The sequence below is a fragment of the Nicotiana tomentosiformis genome, chromosome 4, assembly GCF_000390325.3.
Source record: "Nicotiana tomentosiformis chromosome 4, ASM39032v3, whole genome shotgun sequence".
Taxonomy (NCBI): Eukaryota; Viridiplantae; Streptophyta; class Magnoliopsida; order Solanales; family Solanaceae; genus Nicotiana; species Nicotiana tomentosiformis.
The window spans coordinates 72,944,463-72,958,037 of record NC_090815.1 but is presented as its reverse complement, the minus strand read 5'-3'; the positions used below and the strand labels follow the sequence as shown (position 1 = coordinate 72,958,037).

The 13,575-nt window shown below is 39.5% G+C and overlaps 20 non-coding genes and 1 pseudogene across 20 annotated transcripts; all 21 read right to left on the bottom strand.

Moving 5' to 3' along the window:
* Positions 1-126: 126 nt before the first annotated feature.
* On the bottom strand, positions 127-245 carry LOC117278801 (5S ribosomal RNA). Its single transcript, XR_004509161.2, has one exon. It is a non-coding gene; the product is annotated as a 5S ribosomal RNA (ribosomal RNA).
* Positions 246-766: 521 nt separating this feature from the next.
* Positions 767-884, bottom strand: LOC117275202 (5S ribosomal RNA). The gene has a single exon (XR_004505762.2). It is a non-coding gene; the product is annotated as a 5S ribosomal RNA (ribosomal RNA).
* A 517-nt stretch (positions 885-1,401) lies between these two features.
* On the bottom strand, positions 1,402-1,519 carry LOC117275585 (5S ribosomal RNA). The gene has a single exon (XR_004505763.2). It is a non-coding gene; the product is annotated as a 5S ribosomal RNA (ribosomal RNA).
* A 521-nt stretch (positions 1,520-2,040) lies between these two features.
* Positions 2,041-2,158, bottom strand: LOC117275577 (5S ribosomal RNA). The gene has a single exon (XR_004505755.2). It is a non-coding gene; the product is annotated as a 5S ribosomal RNA (ribosomal RNA).
* A 518-nt stretch (positions 2,159-2,676) lies between these two features.
* Positions 2,677-2,795, bottom strand: LOC117275581 (5S ribosomal RNA). The gene has a single exon (XR_004505759.2). It is a non-coding gene; the product is annotated as a 5S ribosomal RNA (ribosomal RNA).
* Positions 2,796-3,316: 521 nt separating this feature from the next.
* LOC117275578 (5S ribosomal RNA) lies at positions 3,317-3,435 on the bottom strand (annotated as a pseudogene).
* A 517-nt stretch (positions 3,436-3,952) lies between these two features.
* Positions 3,953-4,070, bottom strand: LOC117275579 (5S ribosomal RNA). The gene has a single exon (XR_004505757.2). It is a non-coding gene; the product is annotated as a 5S ribosomal RNA (ribosomal RNA).
* A 522-nt stretch (positions 4,071-4,592) lies between these two features.
* On the bottom strand, positions 4,593-4,712 carry LOC138910710 (5S ribosomal RNA). Its single transcript, XR_011415859.1, has one exon. It is a non-coding gene; the product is annotated as a 5S ribosomal RNA (ribosomal RNA).
* A 517-nt stretch (positions 4,713-5,229) lies between these two features.
* Positions 5,230-5,346, bottom strand: LOC138910702 (5S ribosomal RNA). The gene has a single exon (XR_011415854.1). It is a non-coding gene; the product is annotated as a 5S ribosomal RNA (ribosomal RNA).
* A 565-nt stretch (positions 5,347-5,911) lies between these two features.
* LOC138910737 (5S ribosomal RNA) lies at positions 5,912-6,029 on the bottom strand. The gene has a single exon (XR_011415878.1). It is a non-coding gene; the product is annotated as a 5S ribosomal RNA (ribosomal RNA).
* A 515-nt stretch (positions 6,030-6,544) lies between these two features.
* On the bottom strand, positions 6,545-6,663 carry LOC117278821 (5S ribosomal RNA). Its single transcript, XR_004509181.2, has one exon. It is a non-coding gene; the product is annotated as a 5S ribosomal RNA (ribosomal RNA).
* A 521-nt stretch (positions 6,664-7,184) lies between these two features.
* Positions 7,185-7,303, bottom strand: LOC117278824 (5S ribosomal RNA). The gene has a single exon (XR_004509184.2). It is a non-coding gene; the product is annotated as a 5S ribosomal RNA (ribosomal RNA).
* A 524-nt stretch (positions 7,304-7,827) lies between these two features.
* Positions 7,828-7,945, bottom strand: LOC117278822 (5S ribosomal RNA). The gene has a single exon (XR_004509182.1). It is a non-coding gene; the product is annotated as a 5S ribosomal RNA (ribosomal RNA).
* Positions 7,946-8,467: 522 nt separating this feature from the next.
* On the bottom strand, positions 8,468-8,586 carry LOC117278817 (5S ribosomal RNA). The gene has a single exon (XR_004509177.2). It is a non-coding gene; the product is annotated as a 5S ribosomal RNA (ribosomal RNA).
* A 521-nt stretch (positions 8,587-9,107) lies between these two features.
* On the bottom strand, positions 9,108-9,226 carry LOC117278826 (5S ribosomal RNA). Its single transcript, XR_004509185.2, has one exon. It is a non-coding gene; the product is annotated as a 5S ribosomal RNA (ribosomal RNA).
* Positions 9,227-9,751: 525 nt separating this feature from the next.
* On the bottom strand, positions 9,752-9,870 carry LOC117275163 (5S ribosomal RNA). The gene has a single exon (XR_004505313.2). It is a non-coding gene; the product is annotated as a 5S ribosomal RNA (ribosomal RNA).
* Positions 9,871-10,391: 521 nt separating this feature from the next.
* Positions 10,392-10,510, bottom strand: LOC117278806 (5S ribosomal RNA). Its single transcript, XR_004505344.2, has one exon. It is a non-coding gene; the product is annotated as a 5S ribosomal RNA (ribosomal RNA).
* Positions 10,511-11,032: 522 nt separating this feature from the next.
* On the bottom strand, positions 11,033-11,151 carry LOC117278795 (5S ribosomal RNA). The gene has a single exon (XR_004509155.2). It is a non-coding gene; the product is annotated as a 5S ribosomal RNA (ribosomal RNA).
* A 522-nt stretch (positions 11,152-11,673) lies between these two features.
* On the bottom strand, positions 11,674-11,792 carry LOC117278812 (5S ribosomal RNA). The gene has a single exon (XR_004509172.2). It is a non-coding gene; the product is annotated as a 5S ribosomal RNA (ribosomal RNA).
* A 524-nt stretch (positions 11,793-12,316) lies between these two features.
* On the bottom strand, positions 12,317-12,435 carry LOC117278820 (5S ribosomal RNA). The gene has a single exon (XR_004509180.2). It is a non-coding gene; the product is annotated as a 5S ribosomal RNA (ribosomal RNA).
* A 523-nt stretch (positions 12,436-12,958) lies between these two features.
* Positions 12,959-13,077, bottom strand: LOC138910721 (5S ribosomal RNA). Its single transcript, XR_011415866.1, has one exon. It is a non-coding gene; the product is annotated as a 5S ribosomal RNA (ribosomal RNA).
* Between the last annotated feature and the right edge of the window lie 498 nt (positions 13,078-13,575).

Genomic DNA, 13,575 nt, shown 5'->3' with positions numbered 1-13,575 from the left:
AAAATATTGTTATGTCGTGTAAAAAAATATCTATTTCTCTTACACTGCTTAAAACGCATTTGTGAATTTATTAGACATACCGCCGATACATTAAAAGAAGTAAGATATAAATTTTACCTAAAAAGAGGGATGCAACACGAGGACTTCCCAGGGGGTCACCCATCCTAGTACTACTCTCGAACAAGCATGCTTGACTTCGAAGTTCTGATGGGATCCGGTACATTAGTGCTGGTATGATCGCATCCGGCATTTCTTGTACTCTAAATTATCTTAATACCTTTCCTCCTTCTGCTTTAGGTGCGAAGATGGAAAACGTTAAAACGACATAACTTTACGCTCATTTATCCGTTTTACGCAATTCCTCTTTTGATTTCAACTATTTTTCGCGGGCAAAGCCATTGACAAACAACAACAAGCCACGCTCGACGATAATATCACAATTAGATGGCCCGTAAGGCCTAGCTACATGCCTATCACACTAGGCCGCATGGAACGGCGACGTCGCAACTAGACGTTTTACGGATGTCACCTTCGAGGCCAAGGCATAGTGACGTGTCAAGTGCAGCGTTGTTAAGCTCGTAAATATTTTCCTTATTTACTATATATTGCTTTTTTGATTTTTTTCATTACTATTATCTTTAAAAATATTGTTATTTCGTGTAAAAAATATCTATCTCGTTTACACTGCTTCAAACTCATTAGTGAATTTATTAGACACACCGCCGATACATTAAAAGAAGTAAGATATAAATTTTACCTAAAAAGAGGGATGCAACACGAGGACTTCCCGGGGGTCACCCATCCTAGTACTACTCTCGAACAAGCACGCTTGACTTCGAAGTTCTGATGGGATCCAGTGTGTTAGTTCTGGTATGATCGCATCCGACATTCCTTGCACTCTAAATTCTCTTAATACATTTCCTCCTTCCGCTTTAGGTGCGAAGATGTAAAACCTTAAAACGACATAACTTTACGCTCATTTATCCGTTTTACGCAATTCCTCTTTTGATTTCAACTATTTTTTGCGGGCAAAGGCATTGACCAACAACAACAAGCCGCGCTCGACGTTAATATCAAAATTAGATGGCCCGTAAGGCCTAGCTACATGCCTATCACACTAGGCCGCATGGAACAGCGACGTCGCAACTAGACATTTTACGGATGTTGCCTTCGAGGCCAAGGCGTAGTGACGTGTCAAGTGCAGCGTTGTTAAGCCCGTAAATATTTTCCTTATTTACTATATATTTTTTTTAAATTTGTTTCATAACTATTACCTTTAAAAATATTGTTATTTCGTGTAAACAAATATCTATTTCGTTTACACTGCTTAAAATGCATTTTTGAATTTATTAGACATACCGCCGATACATTAAAAGAATATATAAATTTTGCCTAAAAATAGGGATGCGACACGAGGACTTCCCAGGGGGCAACCATCCTAGTACTACTCTCGCCCAAGCACGCTTAACTTCGGAGTTCTGAAGGGATCCGGTGCGTTAGTGCTGGTATGATCGCATCCGGTATTCCTTTCACTCTAAATTCTCTTAATACCTTTCCTCCTTCCGCTTTAGGTGCGAAGATGTAAAACCTTAAAACGACATAACTTTACGCTCATTTATCCGTTTTACGCAATTCCTCTTTTGATTTCAACTGTTTTTCGCGGGAAAAGGCATTGACCAACAACAACAAGCCGCGCTCAATGATAATATCACAATTAGAGGGCCCGTAAGTCCTAGCTACATGCCTATCACACTAGGCCGCATGGAACAACGACGCCGCAACTAGACGTTTTGCGGATGTTGCCTTCGAGGCCAAGGCGTAGTGACGTGTCAAGTGCAGCGTTGTTAAGCCCGTAAATATTTTCCTTATTTACTATATATTGCTTTTTTGATTTTTTTCATAACTATTATCTTTAAAAATATTGTTATTTTGTGTAAAAAATATCTATCTCGTTTACACTGCTTAAAACTCATTTGTGAATTTATTAGACATACCGCCGATACATTAAAAGAAGTAAGATAAAAATTTTGCCTAAAAGGAGGGATTCAACACGAGGACTTCCCAGGGGGCAACCATCCTAGTACTACTCCCGCCCAAGCACGCTTAACTTCGGAGTTCTGAAAGGATCCGGTGCGTTAGTGCTGGTATGATCGCATCCGGTATTCCTTTCACTCTAAATTCTCTTATACCTTTCCTCCTTCCGCTTTAGGTGCGAAGATGTAAAACCTTAAAACTACATAACTTTACGCTCATTTATCCGTTTTACGCAATTCCTCTTTTGATTTCAACTATTTTTCGCGGGCAAAGGCATTGACCAACAACAACAAGCTGCGCTAGACGATAATATCACAATTAGCCCGTAAGGCCTAGCTGCATGCCTATCACACTAGGCCGCATGGAACGGCGACGTCGCAACTAGACGTTTTACGGATGTCGCCTTCGAGGCCAAGGCGTAGTGACGTGTAAAGTGCAGCATTGTTAAGCTCGTAAATATTTTCCTTATTTGCTATATATTGCTTTTTTGATTTTTTTCATAAATATTAACTTTAAAAATATTGTTATTTCGTGTAAAAAAAATATCTATTTTGTTTACACTGCTTAAAACTCATTTGTGAATATATTAGACATACCGCCGATACATTAAAAGAAGTAAGATATAAATTTTGCCTAAAAAGAGGGATGCAACACGAGGACTTCCCAGGGGGTCACCCATCCTAGTACTACTCTCGCCCAAGCACGCTTGACTTCGGAGTTCTGATGGGATCCGGTACGTTAGTGCTGGTATGATCGCATCCGGCATTTCTTGTACTCTAAATTCTCTTAATACCTTTCCTCCTTCTGCTTTAGGTGCGAAGATGGAAAATGTTAAAACGACATAACTTTACGCTCATTTATCCGTTTTACGCAATTCCTCTTTTGATTTCAACTATTTTTCGCGGGCGAAGGCATTGACCAACAACAACAAGCCACGCTCGATGATAATATCACAATTAGATGGCCCGTAAGGCCTAGCTACATGCCTATCACACTAGGCCGCATGGAACGGCGGCGTCGCAACTAGACGTTTTACGGATGTCGCCTTCGAGGCCAAGGCGTAGTGACGTGTAAAGTGCAGCGTTGTTAAGCTCGTAAATATTTTCCTTATTTACTATATATTGCTTTTTTGATTTTTTTCATAACTATTATCTTTAAAAATATTGTTATTTCGTGTAAAAAATATCTATCTCGTTTACACTGCTTCAAACTCATTAGTGAATTTATTAGACATACCGCCGATACATTAAAAGAAGTAAGATATAAATTTTACCTAAAAAGAGGGATGCAACATGAGGACTTCCCAGGGTGTCACCCATCCTAGTAGTACTCTCGAACAAGCACGCTTGACTTCGAAGTTCTGATGGGATTCGGTGTGTTAGTTCTGGTATGATCGCATCCGACATTCCTTGCACTCTAAATTCTCTTAATACCTTTCCTCCTTCCGCTTTAGGTGCGAAGATGTAAAACCTTAAAACGACATAACTTTACGCTCATTTATCCGTTTTACTCAATTCCTCTTTTGATTTCAACTATTTTTCGCGGGCAAAGGCATTGACCAACAACAACAAGCCGCGCTCGACGATAATATCACAATTAGATGGCCCGTAAGGCCTAGCTACATGCCTATCACACTAGGCCGCATGGAACAGCGACGTCGCAACTAGACGTTTTACGGATGTTGCCTTCGAGGCCAAGGCGTAGTGACATGTCAAGTGCAGCGTTGTTAAGCCCGTAAATATTTTCCTTATTTACTATATATATTTTTTTAATTTTTTTCATAACTATTACCTTTAAAAATATTGTTATTTCGTGTAAACAAATATCTATTTCGTTTACACTGCTTTAAACACATTTGTGAATTTATTACACATACCGCCGATACATTAAAAGAATATATAAATTTTGCCTATAAAGAGGGATGCGACACGAGGACTTCCCAGGGGGCAACCATCCTAGTACTACTCTCGCCCAAGCACGCTTAACTTCGGAGTTCTGAAGGGATCCGGTGCGTTAGTGCTGTTATGATCGCATCCGGTATTCCTTTCACTCTAAATTCTCTTAATACCTTTCCTCCTTCCGCTTTAGGTGCGAAGATGTAAAACCTTAAAGTGACATAACTTTACGCTCATTTATCCGTTTTACGCAATTCCTCTTTTGATTTCAGCTGTTTTTCGCGGGAAAAGGCATTGACCAACAACAACAAGCCGCGCTCAATGATAATATCACAATTAGAGGGCCCGTAAGTCCTAGCTACATGCCTATCACACTAGGCCGCATGGAAGAACGACGTCGCAACTAGACGTTTTGCGGATGTCGCCTTCGAGGCCAAGGCGTAGTGATGTGTTAAGTGCAGCGTTGTTAAGGCTGTAAATATTTTCCTTATTTACTATATATTGCTTTTTTGATTTTTTTCATAACTATTACCTTTAAAAATATTGCTATTTCGTGTAAAACAATATCTATTTTGTTTACACTGCTTAAAACTCATTTGTGAATATATTAGACATACCGCCGATACATTAAAAGAAGTAAGATATAAATTTTGCCTAAAAAGAGGGATGCAACACGAGGACTTCCCAGGGGGGTCACCCATCCTAGTACTACTCTCGCCCAAGCACGCTTGACTTCGGAGTTCTGATGGGATCCGGTACATTAGTGCTGGTATGATCGCATCCGGCATTTCTTGCACTCTAAATTCTCTTACTACCTTTTCTCCTTCCGCTTTAGGTGCGAAGATGGAAAACCTTAAAACGACATAATTTTACGCTCATTTATCCGTTTTACGCAATTTCTCTTTTGATTTCAACTATTTTTCGCGGGCAAAGGCATTGACCAACAACAACAAGCCGTGCTCGATGATAATATCACAATTAGAGGGCCCGTAAGGCCTAGCTACATGCCTATCACACTAGGCCGAATGGAACGGCGACATCGCAACTAGACGTTTTACGGATGTCGCCTCGGAGGCCAAGGCGTAGTGACGTGTCAAGTGCAGCGTTGTTAAGCTCGTAAATATTTTCCTTATTTACTATATATATTTTTTTAATTTGTTTCATAACTATTACCTTTAAAAATATTGTTATTTCGTGTAAAAAAATATCTATTTCGTTTACACTACTTAAAACGCATTTGTGAATTTATTAGACATACCGCCGATACATTAAAAGAATATATAAATTTTGCCTAAAAAGAGGGATGCAACACGAGGACTTCCCGGAGGCAACCATCCTAGTACTACTCTCGCCCAAGCACGCTTAACTTCGGAGTTCTGAAGGGATCCGGTGCGTTAGTGCTAGTATGATCGCATCCGGTATTCCTTTCACTCTAAATTCTCTTAATACCTTTCCTCCTTCCGCTTTAGGTGCGAAGATGTAAAACCTTAAAACTACATAACTTTACGCTCATTTATCCGTTTTACGCAATTCCTCTTTTGATTTCAACTATTTTTCGCGGGCAAAGGCATTGACCAACAACAATAAGTTGCGCTAGACGATAATATCACAATTAGAGGGCCCGTAAGGCCTAGCTACATGCCTATCACACTAGGCCGCATGGAATGGCGACGTCGCAACTAGACATTTTACGGATGTCGCCTTTGAGGCCAAGGCATAGTTACATGTCAAGTGCAACGTTGTTAAGCTCGTAAATGTTTTCCTTATTTACTATATATATATATATATATATATATATATATATATATATATATATATATATATATATATATATATATATATTTATAATTATTACCTTTAAAAATATTGTTATGTCGTGTAAAAAAATATCTATTTCGTTTACAGTGCTTAAAACGCATTTGTGAATTTATTAGACATACCGCCGTTACATTAAAAGAAGATATAAATTTTGCCTAAAAAGAGGGATGCAACACGAGGACTTCCCAAGGGGCAACCATCCAAGTACTACTCTCGCCCAAGCACGCTTAACTTCGGAGTTCTGAAGGGATCCGGTGCGTTAGTGCTGGTATCATCGCATCCGGCATTCATTTCACTCTAAATTCTCTTAATACCTTTCCTCCTTCCGCTATAGGTGCGAAGATGTAGAACCTTAAAACTAAATAACTTTACGCTCATTTATCCATTTTACGCAATTCCTCTTTTGATTTCAACTATTTTTCGCGGGCAAAGGCATTGACCAACAACAACAAGCCGCGCTCGACGACAATATCACAATTAGATGGCCCGTAAGGCCAAGCTACATGCCTATCACACTAGGCCGCATGGAATGGCGACGTCGCTACTAGACGTTTTACAGATGTCGCCTTCGAGGCCAAGGCGTAGTGACGTGTCAAGCGCAACGGTGTTAAGCCCGTAAATAGTTTCCTTATTTACTATATATTGCTTTTTTGATTTTTTTTCATAACTATTACTTATAAAAATATAGTTATTTCGTGTAAAAAAATATCTAACACTGCTTAAAACTCATTTGTGAATTTATTAGACATACCGCCGATACATTAAAAGAAGTAAGATATAAATTTTACCTAAAAAGAGGGATGCAACACGAGGACTTCCCAGGGGGTCACCCATCCTAGTACTACTCTCGAACAAGCATGCTTGACTTCGAAGTTCTATTGGGATCCGGTGCGTTAGTACTGGTATGATCGCATCCGACATTCCTTGCACTCTAAATTCTCTTAATACCTTTCCTCCTTCCGCTTTAGGTGCGAAGATGTAAAACCTTAAAACGACATAACTTTACGCTCATTTATCCATTTTACGCAATTCCTCTTTTGATTTCCACTATTTTTTGCGGGCAAAGGCATTGACCAACAACAACAATCTGCGCTCGACGATAATATCACAATTAGATGGCCCGTAAGGCCTAGCTACATGCCTATCACACTAGGCCGCATGAAACGGCGACGTCGCAACTAGACGTTTTACGGATGTCGCCTTCGAGGCCAAGGCGTAGTGACGTGTCAAGTGCAGCATTGTTAAGCCCGTAAATATTTTCCTTATTTACTATATATTGCTTTTTTGATTTTTTTCATAACTATTATCTTTCAAAATATTGTTATTTCGTGTAAAAAATATCTATCTCGTTTACACTGCTTCAAACTCATTTGTGAATTTATTAGACATACCGCCGATACATTAAAAGAAGTAAGATATAAATTTTACCTAAAAAGAGGGATGCAACACAAGGACTTCCCAGGGGGTCACCCATCCTAGTACTACTCTCGAACAAGCACGCTTGACTTCGAAGTTCTGATGGGATCCGGTGTGTTAGTTCTGGTATGATCGCATCCAACATTCCTTGCACTCTAAATTCTCTTAATACCTTTCCTCCTTCCGCTTTAGGTGCGAAGATGAAAAACCTTAAAACGACATAACTTTACGCTCATTTATCCGTTTTATGCAATTCTTCTTTTGATTTCAACTATTTTTCGTGGGCAAAGGAATTGACCAACAACAACAAGCCGCGCTCGACGATAGTATCACAATTAGATGGCCCGTAAGGCCTAGCTACATGCCTATCACACTAGGCCGCATGGAACAGCGACGTCGCAACTAGACATTTTACGGATGTCGCCTTCGAGGCCAAGGCGTAGTGATGTGTCAAGTGCAGCATTGTTAAGCCCGTAAATATTTTCCTTATTTACTATATATTTCTTTTTTTATTTTTTTTTTCATAACTATTACCTTTAAAAATATTGTTATTTCGTGTAAAAAATATCTATCTCGTTTACACTGCTTAAAACTCATTTGTGAATTTATTAGACATACCGCCGATACATTAAAAGAAGTAAGATATAAATTTTACCTAAAAAGAGGGGTGCAACACAAGGACTTCCCAGGGGGCAACCATCCTAGTAGTACTCTCGCCCAAGCATGCTTAACTTCGGAGTTCTGAAGGGATCCGGTGCGTTAATGCTGGTATGATCGCATCCGGCATTCCTTTCACTCTAAATTCTCATAATACCTTTCCTCCTTCCGCTTTAGGTTCGAAGATGTAAAAACTTAAAACGGCATAACTTTACGCTCATTTATCCGTTTTACGCAATTCCTCTTTTGATTTCAACTATTTTTCGCGGGCAAAGGCATTGACCAACAACAACAAGCCGTGCTCGATGATAATATCACAATTAGAGGGCCCGTAAGGCCTAGCTACATGCCTATCACACTAGGCCGCATGGAGCGGCGATGTCGCAACTAGACGTTTTACGGATGTCGCCTTCGAGGCCAAGGCGTAGTGACGTGTCAAGTGCAGCGTTGTTAAGCCCATAAATATTTTCAATATTTACTATATATTGCTTTTTTAATTTTTTTCATGACTATTACCTATAAAAATATTGTTATTTCGTGTAAAGAAATATATATTTCGTTTACACTGCTTAAAACTCATTTGTGAATTTATTAGACATACCGCTGATACATTAAAAGAAGTAAGATATAAATTTTTCCTAAAAAGAGGGATGCAACACGAGGACTTCCCAGGGGTTCACCCATCCTAGTACTACTCTCGCCCGAGCACGCTTGACTTCGGAGTTCTGATGGGATCCGGTACGTTAGTGCTGGTATGATCGCATCCGGCATTTCTTGCACTCTAAATTCTCTTACTACCTTTTCTCCTTCCGCTTTAGGTGCGAAGATGGAAAACCTTAAAACTACATAATTTTACGCTCATTTATCCGTTTTACGCAATTCCTCTTTTGATTTCAACTATTTTTCGCGGGAAAAGGCATTGACCAACAACAACATGCCGCGCTCGATGATAATATCATAATTAGATGGCCCGTAAGGCCTAGCTACATGCCTATCACACTAGGCCGCATGGAACGGCGACGTCGTAACTAGACATTTTACGGATGTCGCCTTCGAGGCCAAGGCATAGTGACGTGTCAAGTGCAGCGTTGTTAAGCCCATAAATATTTTCCTTATTTACTATATATTACTTTTTTTATTTATTTCGTAAGTATTACCTTTAAAATATTGTAATTTCGTGTAAAAAAATATCTATTTCGTTTACACTGGTTAAAACTCATTTGTGAATTTATTAGACATACCTCTGATACATTAACAGAAGTAAGATATAAATTTTGACTAAAAAGAGGGATGCAACACGAGGACTTCCCATGGGATCACCCATCCTAGTACTACTCTCGCCCAAGAACGCTTGACTTCGGAGTTCTGATGGGATCCGGTGCGTTAGTGCTGGTATGATCGCATCCGACATTCCTTGCACTCTAAATTCTCTTAATACCTTTCCTCCTTCCGTTTTAGGTGCGAAGATGTAAAACCTTAAAACGACATAACTGTAAGCTCATATATCCGTTTTACGCAATTCCTCTTTTAATTTCCACTATTTTTCGCGGGCAAAGGCATTGACCAACTACAACAACAAGCCACGCTCGACGATAATATCACAATTAGAGGGCCCGTAAGGCCTAGCTACATGCCTATCAAACTAGGCCGCATGGAATGGCGACGTCGCAACTAGACATTTTACGGATGTCGCCTTCGAGGCCAAGGCGTAGTGACGTGTCAAGTGCAGCATTGTTAAGCCTGTATATATTTTCCTTATTTCCTATATATTGCTTTTTTGATTTTTTTCATAACTATTACCTTTAAAAATATTGTTATTTCGTGTAAAAAAATATCTATTTCGTTTACACTGCTTAAAACGCATTTGTGAATTTATTAGACATACCGCCAATACATTAAAAGAAGTAAGATATAAATTTTACCTAAAAAGAGGGATGCAACACGTGGACTTCCCAGGGGGTCACCCATCCTAGTACTACTCTCGCCCAAGCACGCTTCACTTCGGAGTTCTGATGGGATCCGGTGCGTTAGTGCTGGTTTGATCGCATCCGATATTCCTTGCACTCTAAATTCTCTTAATACCTTTCCTCTTTCCGCTTTAGGTGCGAAGATGTAAAACCTTAAAACGACATAACTTTACGCTCATTTATCCGTTTTACGCAATTCCTCTTTTGATTTCCACTATTTTTCGCAGGCAAAGGCATTGACCAACAACAACAAGCCGCGCGCGACGATAATATCACAATTAGAGGGGCCTTAAGGCCTGGCTACATGCCTATAACACTTGGCCGCATGGAACGGCGACGTCGCAACTAGACGTTTTATGGATGTTGCCTTCGAGGCCAAGGCGTAGTGACGTGTCATGTACAGCGTTGTTAAGCCGTAAATATTTTCCTTATTTAATATATATTGCTTTTTTGATTTTTTTCATAACTATTACCTTTAAAAATATTATTATTTAGTGTAAAAAAATATCTATTTCTTTTACACCGCTTAAAACTCATTTGTGAATTTATTAGACATACCTCTGATACATTAAAAGAAGTAAGATATAAATTTTGCCTAAAAAGAGGGATGCAACACGTGGACTTCCCAATGGGTCACCCATCCTAGTACTACTCTCGCCCAAGCACGGTTGACTTCGGAGTTCTAATGGGATCCGGTGCGTTAGTGCTGCTATGATCGCATCTGACATTCCTTGCACTCTAAATTCTCTTAATACCTTTCCTACTTCTGCTTTAGGTTCGAAAATGTAAAACCTTAAAACGACATAACTTTACGCTCATTTATCCGTTTTACGCAATTCCTCTTTTGATTATCACTATTTTTCGCGGGCAAAGGCATTGACCAACAACAATAAGCCGCGCTCGATGATAATATCACAATTAGAGGGCCCGTAAGGCCTAGCTACATGCGTATCACACTAGGCCGCACGGAACGGCGACGTCGCACTTAGACGTTTTACGGATGTCGCCTTCGAGGCCAAGGCATAGTGATGTGTCAAGTGCAGCGTTGTTAAGCCCGTATATATTTTCCTTATTTACTATATATTGCTTTTTTGATTTTTTTCATAACTATTACCTTTAAAAATATTGTTATTTCGTGTAAAAAAATATCTATTTCGTTTACACTGCTTAAAACTCATTTGTGAATTTATTAGACATACCGCCGATACATTAAAAGAAGTAAGATATAAATTTTGCCTAAAAAGAGGGATGCAACACGTGGACTTCCCAATGGGTCACCCATCCTAGTACTACTCTCGCCCAAGCACGCTTGACTTCGGAGTTCTGATGGGATCCGGTGCGTTAGTGCTGGTATGATCGCATCCGACATTCCTTGCACTCTAAATTCTCTTAATACCTTTCCTACTTCCGCTCTAGGTGCGAAGATGTAAAACCTTAAAACGACATAACTTTACGCTCATTTATCCGTTTTACGCAATTCCTCTTTTGATTTCCACTATTTTTCGCGGGCAAAGGCATTGACCAACAACAACAAGCCGCGCTCGACGATAATATCACAATTAGTGGGCCCGTAAGGCCTAGCTACATGCCTATCACACTAGGCCACATGGAACGGCGACGTCGCAACTTGACATTTTACGGATGTCGCCTTCGAGGTCAAGGCGTAGTGACGATTCAAGTGTTGCGTTGCTAAGCCCGTAAATATTTTCTTTATTTACTATATATTGCTTTTTTGATTTTTTTCATAACTATTACCTTTAACAATATTGTTATTTCATGTAAAAAAATATCTATTTCGTTTACACAGCTTAAAACGTATTTTTGAATTTATTAGACATACCGCCGATACATTAAAAGAAGTAATATATAAATTTTGCCTATAAAGAGGGATGCAACACAAGGACGTCCCAGGGGGTCACCCATCCTAGTACTACTCTCGCCCAAGTATGCTTGACTTCAGAGTTCTGATGAGATCCGGTGCGTTAGTGTTGGTATGAGCGCATCCGACATTCCTTGCACTCTAAATTCTCTTAATACCTTTCCTCCATCCGCTTTAGGTGCAAAGATGTAAAACCTTAAAACGACATAACCTTATGCTAATTTATCCATTTTATGCAATTCCTCTTTTGATTTCCACTATTTTGCGCGGGCAAAGGCATTGACCAACAACAACAAGCCGCGCGCGACGATAATATCAGAATTAGAGGGGCCTTAAGGCCTAGCTACATGCCTATCACACTAGGCCGCATGGAACGGTGACGTCTCAACTAGACGTTTTACGGATGTCGCCTTCGAGGTCAAGGCGTAGTGACGTGTCAAGTGCAGCGTTGTTAAGCCCGTAAATATTTTCCGTATTTACTATATATAGCTTTTTTGATGTTTTTTTTCATAACTATAACTTTTAAAATACTGTTATTTCGTGTAAAAAAATATCTATTTCATTTACACTGCTTAAAACTTATTTGTGAATTTATTAAACATACGGCCGATACATTAAAAGAAGTAAGATATAAATTTTGCCTAAAAAGAGGGATGCAACACGAGGACTTCCCAGGGGGTCACCCATCCTAGTACTACTCTCGCCCTAGCACTCTTTACTTCGGAGTTCTAATGGGATCCGATGCGTTAGTGCTGGTATGATCGCATCTGACATTCCTTGCACTCTAAATTCTCTTAATACCTTTCCTCCTTCCGCTTTAGGTGCGAAGATGTAAAACCTTAAAACGGCATAACTTTACGCTCATTTATCCGTTTTATGCAATTCCTCTTTTGATTTCCACTATTTTTCGCGGGCAAAGGCATTGACCAACAACAACAAGCTGCGCTCGACGATAATATCACAATTAGAGGGCCCCTAATGCCTAGCTACATGCCTATAACACTAGGCCGCATGGAACGGTGACATCGCAACTAGACGTTTTACGGATGTCGCCTTCGAGGCCAAGGCGTAGTGACGTGTCAAGTACAGAGTTGTTAAGCCGTAAATATTTTCCTTATTTACTATATATATTACTTTTTTGATTTTTTTCATAACTATTACCTTTAAAAATATTATTATTTCGTGTAAAAATATATCTATTTCTTTTACACTGCTTAAAACTCATTTGTGAATTTATTAGACATACCTCCGATACATTAAAAGAAGTAAGATATAAATTTTGCCTAAAAAGAGGGAAGCAACACGTGGACTTCCCAATGGGTCACCCATCCTAGTACTACTCTCGCCCAAGCACGCTTGACTTCGGAGTTCTGATGGGATCCGGTGCGTTAGTGCTGGTATGATAGCATCCGACATTCCTTGCACTCTAAATTCTCTTAATACCTTTCCTACTTCCGCTTTAGGTGCGAAGATGTAAAACCTTAAAACGACATAACTTTACGCTCATTTATCCGTTTTACGCAATTCCTCTTTTGATTTTTACTATTTTTTGCGGGCAAAGGCGTTGACCAACAACAATAAGCCACGCTCGACGATAATATCACAATTAGAGGGCCCGTAAGGCCTAGCTACATGCCTATCATACTAGGCCGCATGGAACGGCGACGTCGCAACTAGACGTTTTATGGATGTCGCCTTCGAGGCCAAGGCATAGTGACGTGTCAATTGCAGCATTTTTAAGCCCGTATATATTTTCCTTATTTATTATATATTGCTTTTTTGATTTTTTGCATAACTATTACCTTTAAAAATATTGTTATTTTGTGTAAAAAAGTATCTATTTTGTTTACACAGCTTAAAACCTATTTTTGAATTTATTAGACATACCGCCGAGGGATGCAAAACCTTC